We start from the raw sequence: 17,005 nt of genomic DNA on the forward strand, positions 1-17,005 counted from the left end.
CTAGGTCCAAGGAGGTCATCACTCCCCTGTATTTGACCCTCATCATACCCATCACTGAGTACAACACCCCTTCAGTATGAACTTGACAAGCCACGTTCATAGAGGTTTCCCCACAAAAAGAACACAGGATATAAACAAACATGTTCTATGCAGATCACCTTAAAGCCTTATCTCTATACTCAGTTTCTTATACACTTGTGAGAGGCAAGCTATGCCTAACAAACAAGACATCCTGGATCCCACCTTAATAGACCATTTGTACATCCGTAAAGCCAATAGTATCAGAACTACTCACTCTAGGAACTTGAACCTTGCTTGAGACATAAATATGACATTTTGGAAGGACAGCTATGTGTTTCAGAGAATTCCCCTCCTCTGGAACAGGCTGTCCATCCATGCGAAGCAGAGTTCTTCCCTAACTCTATTTAAGTGTAACCTGGGCTAGTGGATGGAAAATTAGAAATTCACCCCAGGTCAAGAACTAATGTCTCCAATGGACAGAGGCAGTCTGTACATCATACCCTAGCTTACATGTATCTTTAAAATAACCTGTTGTGGGATACATGTGGTATGCATGTCTAGGCTTATAAAGGCCCTTAGTGCTTGTTAACCTAGCATACACCGATAAACTATGAACCTGTGATCCTGTGAACACAGTGCATGCAATTGTCCACATACTTTGTTATAGCATTTTCACTTTCTTAATGAACAGTTTTGAAACTTCACATCACATTCTTAATACTGAAACAAAAAAAATCACAACTGTAGTTTACCGACTAGTTAATAGATATACAAATATGTGCACATATACTGGCTGGTCACATATGATGAGTAACCCCTATTCTAAATGCAAGATGCATTGAGTCATAGCTTTGAATTCTAGGTCATTTATTAATGTTTTACTAAACATCAAGGAAAATACATAACCACTGATGAATAGACTGGCTCATGGCTATAGACTAGCCAGGTTAATGAGCAAAATATCACTAAATGCATTAAAAATTATCCAGCTTAACAAAAAAATTTTCTAAAATATTTCTGTTAAAGAACAAAAATAGCACAGAGTGTGACTTTGTTTAAATGCAAAGAGCAGTGTAATCTTTTTATTCAAAATTATTGTAGTGTCTGTATACAAAAACAGGTTTTATAGCTCAAGCACTGAATAAAGGTGAATATTCTCAGTTATGTGCCAAGTATAAGTAAGAAATAAAGAAAACGATGTGGGGGCACAAACAGCTGACATTAATAAGAGTATGATTTTTCAGCAGTAGTGGGTACATCTTAAAAGGCAATAATTGTGAATTACAATAAAATAAACTTATTAATATTATACATTGTCATACCATGCTTTAGTATCTGAATGAATTATGGCTGCTTCAGCAAGACAAGTGGGCATTTAGTGTATTGAAGCAGGCAGACTTTGCCATAGAAAAAAAACAAAATAATGTAATTTGTACATATTGACACACATAAATTGATGTGGAAGTATTTCAGATGAGTTTTTTTCCTGCTTAAACAAAATAACAGTTAACATTCTAAAATAAAAAAGAAAGACTATTAATTGCATAAATGAAAAAGATATTTTTTTACTTATTTAGAAAATATATAGTTGTGTAAAATTATTCAATTAATTTCTTTTTGATTAAAATATATAAAGAACAATATATTTTTTATCAAGAATAAACCTTATAATTGTGTGTGTTGGTACAAAAACTACAACTACTTATATGAATTAAAATAAATCCATGCAATGCTGACTTCAGTAGCCTCTGACATACAATTTCACTTAGAAAACTTGCAGTCCACATTAATAGAAATTCCTCAGTGCTGTTTAAGGAAGTTTCTAAATAACATTTGCTTTCTGCTTCCTGATTAATCACATTTCTCAGCTGCACACCAACAAATGTGTATGTATACACTAGACTGAAAACTGTCTTTTAAAAATGCACACTGAAATAAAATAAAGTACCAAGGCAACTAAAGCTCAGCTATAAAATTTACAACTACTTTATCCACCTCAGAGTCAAGAACAGTAGTCAAAACCCATGTACTGATATGAGAAACAGACTATACCTTTCAGATAATATAGGAATAACCCATGCCTGGGTGTGGGTAATGCTGAATTTACCCAAGGTTAGTGTGGTTTGGTCACAAGGGCGAAGCCTGAGTGGCCAAACAAACACAACCGTGGGTAAATCCAGCATTACCCACACCTAGAAGTGGGTTATTGCTATTATACAATGACATTATTTAAGAAAAAAAATAATTACTTTTCTTAAATAATTGCATTGTATAATGCCTCCTTGCTGCCCTTCTGCAGCTGTCTGGTATTCTGCGGCAGTTCTGATGTACTGCGTAAGCGTATGCTTACTCAGTACATCAGAGCTGTGGGTGGAAGCAACAGAGAAAGCAAGATCTCCGTTGCTTTTTACAAACTGTCTCGCTATGTTAAAGGAGTTTAACATAGCGAGATAGCTTTAAAAAAAGCAAAGCTTTTTTTAAAGCTATCTCGCTATGTTAAACTCCTTTAACATAGCGAGACAGTGTGTAAAAAGCAACGCAGATCTTGCATTCTCCGTTGCTGTAAAAAAAGACTTATACTAATGGAAAATGTCTGGGCAACCGGATCTTTTTCCATTAGTATAAGTCTGATTTACAACGTGCACGCTGACCAATCAGCGTGCACGTTTTGGAATATTAATGGGGGGTTGTCGTATAATAGCATTAAACTCATTACAGAATATTAACTGCTTCTAACTCCTCCCCAAGAAATACAGGTTTATGTCATTACAGAAGCCAGTCACTGCCCCATCATTCAAAAAGTAGTATGGCTACCTATTAAAGCTAGGGATGCACTTATACTATTCAAATTCATTTTCAAAATGCTTAATCCACGACACTCCCCACCATAGAATCATGTGACCAAGGTGCATTGTTACTAATTATATTTTTTGTCAAACTGTCCCTTAGGCAATGATCTTCCACAAAATTGTTCTAGCCACCTAAAATCACATATGCAATTATATTAGAAAGGGTTCCATTCATTTGATTGAATTCTCAAAATGTAGAAACTCAAAGTGCTGAAACTCAAAATATTAAAAAGGGAAATTTGCCCTTTTTCCCATTGATATATAATCCTGGAGTTGGTATACATGTTTAGCAAGAGGTGTGGGGGGTTAAGTCCCCCACATAGGGGGTGCAGGGGGAAATTTCCCCTGCATTAAAAAGGTTTTAGTATTATAGTCATTGTTAAAAAAGGGGCATGTGTGTCCCGAGAGCCTTTCATGTTAATTATTAAATAAATAGATAAATTATACCACCTCTGTTTGCAACTTAATTAAGAAACTTAAACATGTTTTTCTGGCACTTGAAAGGATTTCACCAGAATTACTGAAGTTCACAGCTTTCCCCATCATGTACCCTGGTACTATATTCTTAAACAGGTCCATTACAGAAGATAAAGTTCCATAGTATTGAAAACAGTCAGTTATATTTCCCTTATATAATGATCAAGCCTCTACCTCTTAAAACAAATACCAGGCTACTGCCTTTCTACCCTTGTTGTTAAAATTGTAAGAAAATATGTGTGTTATCAGCTTCTTAATCGTATCTATACTCACAATCTACTTTCTAATATAGTGCATTACTTTCTGCCCAGTAATGAATCTAATATAACTTAACTAACTTCATTTCCATTTAAAAAAATGTTTTTTTACTTAATATTACTATATGTACTTAATATTTCAAAAACTAACAAGTGAAGACAGTGAATTGCATTCTAAACCACTGTCAGTTATTAGATAGTTCTAAATGCTTGCTACAGATAGTATACTTAGGTTCATAGGGTCATAGGTTCATACTAGGCTATCTGCCCGAGGGCATTTACAAGCCTAGCCCATAGTTTTGTGGCTTACGCCACCCCTTTAGTATGGGGAACTATGCCCATTATTTTGCTGTGCCTCTGTCGAGCAGTGACACTGAGGTAATCCCTGGGGTATATCTGCGATCTCCCATCCATTGGTCAAGATTTCTCTTGAACAAGGCCAGCGAGGTGCTCTGCCTCACATATACCGGGATTTTGTTCCACAGCATAGGGAGTCTTTGGGTGATGAATCTATCCCTCCAGCACGTCCTATTAATAGCCGTGTCAAGGTTTAAGTCTCCCGCCCTTGTGGCTCTGACGGATCTAGATTTTTGAGGTGAAGCATATTCATCAAATCTGGGTTTGACATGGCCTTGTATGTTAGGCAAAGGTCACCTCTGAGCAAGCGGTAAGCGACTGAATAGAGCTGGAGTTCTTTCAGTCGGGCAGCATAGGACAGATGTTTGAGACCCTTTATCCTTTTGGTGAGGAACTTTTGTGGCCTCTCCAGCTGCTGCAAGTGTCGGGTCAGATACATTCGAATGGGGCATTGTACTCAATCATTGGTCTGATGAGTGATGAGTATAGGGAGACTATGACCTCCCTTGATCTAGATGATAATCCCTTCATGATAAGGTGGGCAATGTAGAAGGTCTTCCTAACTACTTTAGCTACATGGGTGTCGAATGACAGACTACTATCAACCTGGGTCCCCAGGTCCCTGATAACTTCTTCTGTGCTCAGTGGATTGCCACCTATTTGGTAGCTAGGGGTAACCTTGTTTTTCCCGAAGGGTATGACTATGCATTTTTTGGTATTTAACTTTAGGCCATGGCTCTGGCACCAGTTATCCGTTTCTGTGAAACCCTTCTGAAGGATATCTGTGTCAGATGTGTTTTCTACTATGGCCCAGTTTGCAGTCATCTGCAAACTTTGTCAGCCATAACCCTCCTGTGTTTGCTTGTACTTGGAAAAGTAGATGCCAAACAAGAGTGGGCCCAGGACTGAGCCCTGTGGTACACCACTTGTGACAGGCTTTGAGTCTGACATGGCGCCAGCAACTCTGACCCTGTGGGTTCTGTCACTCAGCCAGTTTGCAACCCATCTTGTGATGTATGGGTTAACATTTAAGCTGATGAGTTTTTCAATGATACCCGAGTGGGGTATTGTATCAAGGCCTTCGCCAGATCGAGGTAGGCTGTATGGACTGCCTTTCCCTCATCAATGGCTTTGGTGACTGTTTGAAAAAGTCAACCAAGTTTAGAAGGCATGATCTGCCTTTGACAAAGCCAAACTGGGATGGATCCAAAGTCTGCAAATTCCCTATGTCTTTATTTATGAGGTCCATTATGATCCTCTCCATGGCTTTGCAGATAAGGCTTGTCAAGCTAATGGGCGGTAATTTCCAGGGTCGGTGGAGGCACCGCCTTTGTGAAGTGGGACCACAGTTGCAGTGCGCCACTCCTGGGTGCGTATCCAGAGGTAAGACTATGATTAAACAGCTGTCCTAGCTGTGGGTTTAATTCCTCGTTGAGTTTGTGGAGCACACAGCCGGGGACACCATCAGGTCCCATGGATGCTGTGTTTTTGCTTTGGAGAGAGCAGTTCTCACTTGGGCGTTGGAGATGTTTGGGGGCTGCAATCGCTTGGTATAGATATCTCTCCTTTGGGGAGGGGAGAAGTTTGCACTGAACCTGTCAGCCAGTATGTTGGCAATGTCTGTAGGATCAGTAATCTTCACATCATTTTGAACTAGTTCTGAGCATATCTGGGAGTTTCCTCCCAGGTTTCTAACATAGCAAAAGAAGGCCTTATGATTGTCTTTTGAGTCTTTAGCTATTTTTCTCTCAAAATTTGCTTTGGATGATTTTATGAGAGCTCTTAGTTTTTACTTATAGTGATCAAGGGTGTCTTACCTTTTAAGGATTTTGCTCTATCTTGTAGTAGCTTCCTCCTTTTGTTGTAGAGTTTGTTTATGGCTGGGGTCCATCAGACTGGGCGCTTGCCTTTGGTACAAAGAGTCTTTGTTTTGCTTGGGATTGCCTTATCCATGCAGTCCTGCAGGTGCTGGTAGAAGGCATTTGTAAGTGATTCAGTGGCTTGAGTACTGTTTTCCGCCGCTCGGGGCCTTAAAGGAGACCACACTAGTCTTTAGAAGTGTGAAGTCGGCTTTCGAGAAGTTCTTCACTGTGGTCATTTATTTCACGTGTGGGCGGGATGAGGACCTCCAGCGAGATTAGTTTGTGATCTGATCTCACCAGTGAGGGGTATACTTCGGTGTTGAACATTGTGCTCCCATGTTCATGATGATGAGATCAAGTATGTTTTCTCCTCTTGTGGGGATGGTGACTAGCTGTTCCATGGCATTTGAGTTTATGAATTCCAGGAACTTTTGGGCTAGAGTGTTTGGGCTTGAGTAGTGTTCCCAGTCTATATTAGGGTAATTGAAGTCACCTAGTATGATGGTGTTTGGTGATACATTTATCCCCTCTAGTGTTTTCAGGAAGGCCATGTGAGGTTCCTGAGTTTGTGAGGGTGGCCTGTAACATGCTACAATTTGCAGAGCAGTCTTGCCTATGGTTAATTGCACCTGGATGGTCTCCGATGCATCGTGCGTTGCCACCAGTCTTGAGGTGTGGGTGTCCTTGATGAATATGGATACCCCTCCTTTCTTGGTATTGTCCGGATTTTGGGGCGGAACGCATGATATGAGGTAAAACCTGATAGTGCTGGGGTGCTCTCAGGAGCCTTGAACCAGGTTTCTGTCACAGCACAGACATCGATGTTCTCCATACTGAGAAGGGCCTCGAGTGCATGCATTTTGAGATTTAGACTTCTGGCATTGAGCAGCATTACCCTTAGTTTTTTTTCCTTTTTTGTGTTCTAGGGTGGTAGGTTTAGAATTTGAGCCTTGCCTAAAAAGGCACTATGGGGTGGCAAGAGCCTTTGCCAATATCCGAATCCCAGGGTGACAGGTGCAAGCCGTCCCTGCGAAGCAGCGTGGCTTGTCCAGCATGTCATCCCAGGCAGACAGACATTGGATCCCCTTTGAATGACACCAGAGTTTAAGCCAATTGTTAAAGCTGATCATCTTATCTCTGTATTGTGGCATCATTCTTGGTGAAGGTAGGATACTGCTCAAGGTCAGGGTCATACCTGCCTGGGCTACATAATCAGAGAGCTCCTCAATGTCTCTTTTCATGTAGTCCAAGGAGGTACGTCTCAGGTCGTTTACACCAGCGTGGACAATGACTGAGTCGTATTTGTACCTGCTGTTGAGAGACCTGAGTGCTTGCGTTATGTGGTGGATTCTAGCGCCTGACAGGCAGCTTACTGTGACCTTCTCCTTACTCAGACTGGTGAGTGGGACGTCAGTGTGTCTGACTATGGAGTCACCAATGACTAGTGTGTCTGGCATTGTGTTTGGCCTTAAGGGCTGTGACTGTTTGACACTCTGACTGTGAGGTCTATGTGTTGCAGGTGTTGTGTTCTGAGGTGGTGGTTGTTTGGGTGTCTGCTTTGGTGGCCTCTGCTGTTTTGGTAGATTTTTGATCAGAGCCTCCGAGTATGTCTTTGTGTGTTTATGTGTATGATTTGAGGTTGTGATGGTACTATGTGAGACTGGGTCTATAGTGTGTGTGGTAACCTTCTCCTCCTGACTGGTCTTGCCAGTCCTATGTTGAGAGAGCTCAGCCTCCAGTTTGGCCGTATAGTTGCATCTCTCGCATGTATTTGTGTTTTGTGGGAGGAGGAGAGGGTTGTCTGTGTACATGAGGCAATTGTAACATTGCCTCAATATTCCCAGGTTCACCAGCTGAGCAGGAGAGGACACTAGCAACTGATCCCTCGACATGCTAGAAGGACTAGACAAAAAAACTTTAAAAGAGATTCCAGGGGGCGTGGGTGACCGAGAAATGGGGGTTTGCCTTTTTGGGGTGCTATCTATAAGAGTGTCATATCAAGGTAATAAGTACTGTAGGAGCAATTGCTAGGTTTAACAGATAGAGAATAGTCTACTTGGAGTCAAGTAGAGATGACCTTTTTAGTTATAGGATACGCTGATTAGATCAGTAGTATAGTTCGAGGAAGGTAGTTTTAAGGGAAAATTTGAAGAGTGGACTTTAGGTAGCCCGAATAGTTTAAACCTGCTTAACCAGCGCTGCCCTAGTGTGCAACAGTGGCAACTCCGCGCTAAGTCGCGCTAATTCGCGCTAAAACGCGCTTTATAGCAGGGGGCTGGAAAAGACAGGAAATGACCCAAAATGGCCAATAGACTACAAGTTACTGCCTTAAACCACTCCTCTAAGGACAAACAGGCAGCTCAGTACTCCCCACTCTCACTGGTGAGTAAAGAAACTTCCCCCTGACCAAACAAGGAAAATGGAGAAACACAGGAACCAAGACAAAGCCCAGGGATCAGCAAAATCTGGTCTCTGGAACACTGGTTAGGAAAGTATGGAAAACAAGGATATAGTTTTTTTGTGGTGTTTCAAGTTTTTACAGAAAAGCAGAAAACACAATAAATGCTATGATTTTCGACTAAATGCTATCAAAAGCTAGTACACTTGAGTGTATTAGCCTGTAGTTTAACTTTTAGGCAAAACTTAAACTAGCAAGTGCAGTAAACAGTTTTAGCTTATAAACACAGTAAAACAGTGCAAACTTTGATAAAACAAGCAGAAACAGTAGTTGAAAGGCACAAAAAGTCGAAAAAGCCAAGAAAAATACTTAAAATCTGGAAAGGTTGTCTTTTCTGGTCTCTGCTGCTAGAGGAACACTGCTGGCCACCACGAGGAGCTGTGCTGAGTTCTCAATAGCTGGAAAAGCCCGCCAAAACGCGCTTTATAGCAGGGGCTGGAAAAGACAGGAAATGACCCAAAATGGCCAATAGACTACAAGTTACTGCCTTAAACCACTCCTCTAAGGACAAACAGGCAGCTCAGTACTCCCCACTCTCACTGGTGAGTAAAGAAACTTCCCCCTGACCAAACAAGGAAAATGGAGAAACACAGGAACCAAGACAAAGCCCAGGGATCAGCAAAATCTGGTCTCTGGAACATTAGTTAGGAAAGTATGGAAAACAAGGATATTTTTTTTTTTGACAAGCAATAGCATCCAGGAAAGTTATGTTATGTTATAAAAGTATAAAAACTATAGTTTCTTAGGTACTTTTCCATTATTGGGGCAACACTTCGAATGAGCGCTTTAATATATTTCAAGTGCTGCTGTTCTCTTTAACTGCAAATCCATGTATTTCATTTTCACATCCATTTTTGTTTCACTCTATTAAGAGGAACAGGAAAATGGCAATGTCAATCAACATTTATTCTTAATTGCTGACACTACTAAGTGCAAGCAGGCAGTTACGTTTTCTTATGCTTCCAATGCATACGTGTTTTGTACAAGACTAAGCATTTCTTGTTGCTGGTGTTTTGTTTTATTTTTGACTATCAGGACAAATTCCTGACAGGCATTATATCTGTCAGAAATATTTGTTGGATATGAACACTTGCCCGAATCAGAAACCAAGACAGCCCACAAATAAATAAATAACAAGTCCGTAAATTAGGAACACATCATAATTGTAATTTGTAAAGAGGGGGATGAATTGCCATGCACTTTCTTAAGAAAAATAACTTACACGATTATCATTACTATGACTACCTTTTCTAAAAAAATCATTAGTTTTAAGAAGGGATAAAGCCAGATTCAGGAGTTCTAAAACTGAACATGAATGAAGGAAAAATACATAATACTATCCTAACCCAAGACAGTTACAAAACTACCATCCATCTCCTCCAATGTAAAAGGCATGTTTGACGAAATACATCTTCTTCCATTGGTTACCATAAATAGACATGTTGTAGCACCTCCCCATCCTATTCTTCAATTGGTTAACACCGGGAAAAGCCGAAAGACACAACAACAACAACAACAGCAGATGTGTCTTACCTCCTCCCTATTCTGTTCTTCTCTGTTAGCATCCTTATGCCTTGTAGGGTGGATACTCACTTATAATGAAAGTTTATGTAGAGCATGCCTTTGCAGTTACAATTGTGCCCCAGGAGGTTTGTGGGGGAGGGACACCCCTGTTTCATTATTGCAAAAATCGGGCAGAATCATCAGGGAGATCTGGACATTGCTAAGCATATGATCCGGATGGTCAAGGTACATAAAATTCACTGCAGGACTGTAATATGCTAAATTGGAGGCATGCCCTGTCTTCACTGTGTAAATATACGTATTTGAAGTTTAATTGTTAATTTGCTAGATTTTCCTTGTCTTATGGAATGTTTTGATGTGCGTGGTTTACTCATTAAAAATCCTTCTCCTCAATCCTTAAGTGCTGAAAAGGCAGTGACAGAACATCGCCGAAAAAGTCTTGTCTTAACTGTTCACTACAGCTTATCACTACTTTAACTTCACTTCGTTACCATTTTGTTTTAATGTGTCACTTTTAACAGTTTTACCACACTACAAGCTGATGTGATTAGCAGGCATCCGTCTCATTTAGTTTCTTTGACCAGTAATGGATGTGTACTTAAAGAGAGAACAACAGCACTTGAAATACAATATTCAAAGTGCTCATTCGAAGTATTGCCCCGATAATGGAAAAGTACCATTTCTTACATATGTAAAAGTTATTATTGAAATGTTATCAAATAATTAGAGTAACATTCACACTTTTACAAGTTAAACCTGGATCACACATAACAATCATTCTTTTGATGCAGGTTTGTATTCTGTGTCTCCTTTAAAAGATGACAGTCTGCTTTGTACTAAGCATTTCATGCAGGTGCTGCTAGCCGAGTCATTGAATGTTATTTCTTTGGATACAGTAGCTCTTGGGTGGGCGGCATATTTAAATGTTTTTTTGTTGTTCTTTTTGGTGTTTGGGGGATGGAGGTGTGGTGTGGAGGTGGCTTGGATTCACTCATGAATGTTTTTTGTGGGAATTGTAGCTGATAAACTGTTCATTTGTAATCCCTTGTTATCAGGACCAGCCTGAAAAAGCTTACCGTCATGAGCACTTTTGTGATGCTACAGGAGTTCTGAAAATTCTAAGAATTGTCTAGGTTTTTTCTTTGTGGCTAAAAGTAAATAATCATAATATTTTGAATCATATGCTAAGATAGTAATGAATACAAATTATATAATAAGCAAAAGACAGTGAACTGCATTCTAAACTACTGTCAGTTATTAAATAGTTCAGGAAAGACATATTGTCTTATAAACAATGTATAAAAACTATAGTTTCTTACAGATATAAAGGTTGCTATTGGAATGATATCAAATAATTAGAGTAACATTCACACTTTTACAAGTTAAACCTGGATCACACATAACTATCATTATTTTAATGTAAGTTTATATTCTATGTCTCCTTTAAAAATGACATTCTGCTTTATATTAAACATCCTATACAAATAGTGGTTGCTGAATCATTAAATGCTATATTTTAAATACAATAGCTTTTTAGTGGCTAACATACTTTGAAATGTTTTAGTATTTGGTACTTACGTATTATCGCAACCACATTTTCGTGGTTGCGAATCTCACATCGTTGAATCCAGACGAGTGCAAGAAACACTGTAAAATGTTGTTCAGACTCCTCATTGCTGGTAAAAAACCTATGGACTACCTTCATGGACAGAAAAACTTTCCAAATTCCTATTTTGCCTAATTGTCGTGCATTACAGACGCATGCTTGAATTGCCATCCATGCTCTCTTATTGATGAATGGAAAATGTGAACCATCAAGAACAAGGAAAACACACACACACAGGAAGGGGGTTTTATGGAAAGTAATACTTTCTTTAAAAATATGTAAACATACTGTATGCACAATAGCCATTGCAATGTGAAAGATCAGGAATAATAATGCTTGTAAAAAGTCAGGGTTGATGATGTTGATAGGCAACTGTGGGTTCCTGATTACATATAGTAAGAACGGTAAAGAAAACATGTTACTGGCTGATGAAGTGCTTCTTCTTGTCATTTGTAGAATCTGGCAGGTTTTTAATTTGGACCTGAACATATGTTAACAAATTGTAAAAAAAAAAAAAAGTGAAGTAAAACCATTATTCCTGTGGCTGTGCCTTTCTATATGGGGTAAAGTGGTTAGCAACTGCAGACAGTAAGATAGCAGCCCTGAAACACTGTAAAATGTTGTTCAGACTCCTCATTGCTGGTAAAAAACCTATGGACTACCTTCAGGGACAGCAAAACTTTACAAATTCCTATTCCGGTTTGCCATACATTGCAGACGTATGCTTGAATTGCCATCCATGCTCTCTTATTAATGAATGGAAAATGTGAACCATCACAAACAAGGAAAATGCACACAGAGGAAGGGTTTTTTTAGGAAAGTAATACTCTCTTTAAAAAATGTAAATATACTGTATGCACAATATCCATTGCGATGTGAAAGATCTTGGATAGTAATGCTTGCAAAAAGTCAGGGTTGTTGATGTTGATAGGCAACTGTGGGTTCCTGATTACACATAGTAAGAACGGTAAAGAAAACATGTTACTGGCTGATGAAGTGCTTCTTCTTGTCATTTGTAGAATGTGGCAGTTTTTTAATTTGGACCTGAACAAATGTTAACAAATTGTAAAAAAAAAAAAAAAATAAAAAAATAAAGTGAAGTAAAACCATTATTCCTGTGGCTGTGCCTTTCTATATGGGGTAAAGTGGTTAGCAATTGCAGAGAGTAAGACAGCAGACCTGACATTTGAAGCATGCATGCACTTTACTGCCAGCTACATGACATGCTGGCGGCAAAGTGCATACCGAAACAGCAACATTAACTTTATCTTTTTTTAATGATAACCCTGCCCAAAACAATCTTCATTGTGCAAGGAAACCCATTGTCTGACACTGTGACACCATTAACATTTATTTATTTTATATTTGTTGACTGGGAAGATCCGAATGGACACATGTCCATTTTCAGCGGAGGCCCGGAGAGAAAAGCTCCACATTTACAGCAAATTTAGATGTAAACATCGGGAAGTAACCATTATTATCGCAAAAATGTGGTTGCGATAATATGTAAGTACCTAGTATTTTTTAGTGGTTTGAATTTGAGGGCTTTGTATGTAATATAAAGGTGTCTCGGACTCACTCGTGAATGTTTTTGTGTGAACTGTAGCTGATAAACTGTTCATTTCCAAGCCCTTGTTATGAAGCCCTGCTTGAAGCAGCTTAATTAGAGTCATGAGCACTTTTGTGATGCTGTAAGAGTTCTAGAATTCCAAGAACTGTCCAGGTTACTTCTTCCTGTCTAAAAGTAAATAATTATAATATTTTGATTCATATGCTAAGATGTGAATGAATACAAGTTAGAGAAGCAAAAGACAGTGAACTACATTCTAAACCACTTGTCAGTTATTAAATAGCTCTAAATGCTTGCAGTATACAAAAAGGATAGTTAATATAATCAGCTATAGAATGACACTTCTGATAAAAAATGTTGGATTGTGTTTCTCTGTTATTGGCTCTTTTTAATGATAAAATGTAATAGTTAAGAACACTTGATTATGAAAAGTTTGAATCTTAAAAGGAAATATTTTCTAGATGTTTGTTCGGTTACTATTAATCATAATATTTAAGGAAAAATAGGACTGATTCTAACAGCAGTACTAGATTAAAGACAAATATATAAGTATAAATATAAATATTCTATTATATGATACTCTACATTAGGATTATAGATAAAATACATAACCTAGGAACTTTGCAATTGTAGAAGACATAATATACAAACAGAAATAGAGATCAGAATAAGTAAATATGCATATAGTTAAACAATATAAATATGTTTACAAGGGTGGTAAATTGGCATAGTGGGTTAGGTGTTTCCCTTATAGGGACTAGGTGTGGGGTTTGATTTTCACTTCAGGAAATTGGCTGAGCTAGAAATGGCCCACAAGGAGAGTTGGCTTAGTACTAATTTATGAATTTATGATCATTTGAACAACTTTACACATAGTAAATAAAATAGAATAAATATAATGTCACCTGACCTATAAATGAATAAATATGAAAATAACAGCTGACTTCCTCTCTATAGTAGACCAGGGAGATAATGTGAAGTACAGGGTAAGATGATTGCTGGGATATTCAGTTTGGTCAACTTATAATACAGATTCTGAACACCTGTTTAACTTTTCTTTTCATAATAAGCCACAGACGGGCATTTTTAAGATGATGCATACTAAAAATATGAGACACATTAATGTGAATCAAAAGCATGAGCTAAGCATTGTTAGTCTAATGGAGAGTTTGAGAGGTAGTTTATTCATCTTTTTCAACAAATTAGGAATACATTATTCCATGGCAGAATGTTTTATGGTTATTTCATTAAATATTTTTTTTTACTTGTTTCAAAAGTTTTGTCAGTAGCTGAAGATTTCATATTGTAATACATAAAGTATATAATCGGTTCTGTAGAGAAACGTGATTTCATTATACGTGTGTTTTTTTCTCTCAGTTATATAATGTCTGATTTTAAATGTATATCTATTAATATTAATGAACTGAATAATACAGTAAAGAAGGGAAGTCTGTTCAAATACTTGCAATTACATAAATCTCAAATACTATTTCTACAGGAAACACATTTGCTTAATAAAGATGTAAATACATTTTTATTAAAGAATTATTTGATTTTAGCAGATTTTAGCTTTCAGACTAAGAAGAGGCACCTACATTTTATGGAAGAACTCACCAGTAATGCCTAAAGTAATAGATACCTATGGTGATACAAATTGTATGTTAAGTGTTGTTATAACTGAGTGGAATAGAAAACTACATTGGTGAGCTCTTACTGCATTCCAGGGGTTGGGGATTTAGACACTATAGCCTGCTACATGAAAGGTGAAGTCATAATGACTGGTAATTTTAATTGTATTTTATCAGACAAAGGTTTCATTGCAGATAGAAAGCTGAAAATCACATCCACAGCCAAACACTTAACAAATGTTATAAATCTAATTAATTTAAATGATATATATGAGCTAAGGAAAACAGACTCACTTCAATTTACCCACTATTCATATAGCTATGTAACAGAAATTAATACTGATGATTTTTTTATCTCAAACAATCTATTATCACATATCAGAGATGTTTTAATAGTTTCATGTCCATTATCAGAACACAGTGCTATAATCTTTACTATTACTTTAAAAACTGATAATTTAATACATCACAGGAGATTACCAGCGTATATTACTAAAATAAAAAGATTCAAGGATTTGTATGTTAAAGAGATCAAACATTTCCTAGAAATAAACATGAATGCTGAAGTATTTGACATTGTTCTGTGGGATTCACTAAAGGCTTCCTTAAATGAAAGAGCTACAAACTGGTATAGTAGTAAAACAAGAGAATGGGACAAAGAAATTAATATATTTCAGGCCAAAATAGACACACTAAAGTTAAGTCTAAAACCAAATGTCACTATCAGTCAGTGTGAACATAAAAACTTAAATACAAAATATGTTCAAATTCTAATTCATAAATTTTCAATAAACCTGGAAAAACTTAAATTTCAGGCATATTTAAGTTTGCATAAACTTGCTTTTGGATCAAAGAAAATGATTAAACTGAATCATATCAAAGAAAGTATAACACATATAAATAATAAAAAAGAAAGAAGAACCAATATTAAATGTATTCTTAAGGGCTTTTAAATATTGTATGAAAATATAAATAATAATGCAATTAACCTAGATAATGATGATAAAGTTGAAACTTTTCTAATGGAAAATATAAATAATAAACTAGCAAGTGAAAGAAAAAATGTATAAACCATTCACTTTAATAGGAATAAAAGACCAAATAAAAAAGTAAAAAAATAATAAGGTGTCAGGCTTAGATGGTCTTATTCCAAAACTATATAAAATACTACTGGATGATACAGTAAGATTAGTTAAGGTCTATAAAGAAATAAAAACAACTGCTGAAGTCCCTCCATCATGGAAATATTCCCTTATATCACCTATTTTAAAACAAGATAAGGATCCTACAAAGTGTTTATCATACAGACCCATTTCACTTTTAAATGTGGACTATAAGATGTTCATGTCCATTTTAGCTACCAGAATTAATGTACTTATACCTAAACTAATTAACAATGACTAAACTGAGTTTATTTTAAATAGACAAGTACAGGATAACATAATAACAATACATGTATTAATAGACTATGCAAATAAAAATAAAAATGAACTTTCTATCATTAGTCTCAATTTAGATAAGGCTTTTGACCCAGTTAATTGGTTGCACCTGTTTAAAGCACTTAAAGTTTATAATTTCTCACCTGAGTTAATTGCATTAATATCTAAGTTACATAATAACTCTCATGCTTATGTTAAAATAGGTCATTATCTTTTTAATTCCTTTAAATTAAAAAAGGCACACGACAAGGCTGTCCAAAATTACATTTACTGTTTGCATTAGCTAAGAAAGCTTTAGATCCAATAAGAACATTGATGGTATCAAAATAAAGGAAGATTTCAAGCTAAAGATTCAGCTCTTTGCTGATGATATTTTACTAACAATGGGGAATATAGAAAATTCATTAGAACATATAATTAGGTCTATGAGTCAGTTTGAAGAAACCTTGAACTTAAGATTTAATCATAATAAAACAAGTACATTATTCACTAATAGACAATTTAAAACTTTATATAAAACATATTCTAACATTAATTGGAATAACAATTGAATGAAATACCTTGGTATAGCCATTATGTCTAATAATAAAGAAATAATATAAACAAACTTTCAACAGTTTGGTGATAAATAATTTAAGCTTAGTCACAAATGGGAACAAATTTTTCTTTACCTTGGAAGAATGATTAATTCTTATTAAGATGGTATTTCTCCCTAAAATACTATTTGTCTTGCAATCTTTAGTAATATCTCCACCAAAGAAAATGATGAAGAAGATAAATAATATTCTACTTAAATTTTGTTGGCATTCTAATAAAACAAGAGTTTCCTTTGATTGGCACAGAAAAGGTTAGAATAATGGTGGAATAGGATTCCCTAATATGCAATTGTGTGCTGCTTCACAATTGTAAATGTTACAGCAGTATGGATAAATTCACCTTACGATTTAAAATGGAAAC

This window comes from Protopterus annectens, chromosome 9.part0 (genome assembly GCF_019279795.1).
Source record: "Protopterus annectens isolate FY-2018-M chromosome 9.part0, PAN1.0, whole genome shotgun sequence".
NCBI classification, from domain to species: domain Eukaryota; kingdom Metazoa; phylum Chordata; order Ceratodontiformes; family Protopteridae; genus Protopterus; species Protopterus annectens.